The sequence below is a fragment of the Malania oleifera genome, chromosome 7 (assembly GCF_029873635.1).
Source record: "Malania oleifera isolate guangnan ecotype guangnan chromosome 7, ASM2987363v1, whole genome shotgun sequence".
Taxonomy (NCBI): Eukaryota; Viridiplantae; Streptophyta; class Magnoliopsida; order Santalales; family Ximeniaceae; genus Malania; species Malania oleifera.
Window position 1 is genome coordinate 87,617,000 of NC_080423.1, and position 681 is coordinate 87,617,680.

The 681-nt window shown below is 43.0% G+C and overlaps 1 non-coding gene across 1 annotated transcript; it reads left to right on the plus strand.

Moving 5' to 3' along the window:
• Window positions 1-226: 226 nt before the first annotated feature.
• Window positions 227-331, plus strand: LOC131161037 (small nucleolar RNA R71). The gene has a single exon (XR_009138200.1). It is a non-coding gene; the product is annotated as a small nucleolar RNA R71 (small nucleolar RNA).
• Window positions 332-681: the final 350 nt, after the last annotated feature.

A 681-nucleotide genomic window follows, 5' to 3' on the forward strand; every position in this document is an offset into this window, starting at 1 on the left:
CGGTGGCTAACTTATAGACTCCCTTAGGATGGGAAGGAGATGGTTAGGAAGGTCTACGAGCAGCAACAATATGTTGCTGAGAGTGTTCTCGAAGAGGGTCTAAAAAAGAGTCCAAACCTCATTCTCATGCTTCATGAGGAAAGTACCTCCACAAGATGCATCAACCATGGCTCTATCACGCTCAGCTAACCCCTCATAAAAGGTTTGAACTAATTTCCACCTGGGGACTTGGTGATGTGGGCATTTATGCAAAGGTCCCTAAAATGCTCCCATGTCTCAAAAAATTGTTCACCATCTATTTGTGAGAAACTGGTGATTGCTTTCCTAAACTGGTTAGTCTTTCTAGTGGGGAAGTACCTTTTCAAGAATTCGTGTGGCATGGTGGCCCAGGTGGTCACCAAGTTCGGCTGTAAGGAATTCAGCCAATATTTGCCTTTGTCCTTTAGAGAGAACGAAAATAGCTTTAGGTGGAGGGCATCATCACTAAAGTTAGGTATATAGATGGTGGAACAAATTTCAAGAAATTCATCTAGATGCTTGTATGGATTTTCAATCGAATTCCCAAAGAAGTTAGGAAGCATCAAGATGGTGGAGGTCTTGATTTCGAATTACCCTGCCTCAACATCCAGGAATTGGATGCAAGATAGCGATGTGTATGCATTGGGTGTGAAATAGTCCCCA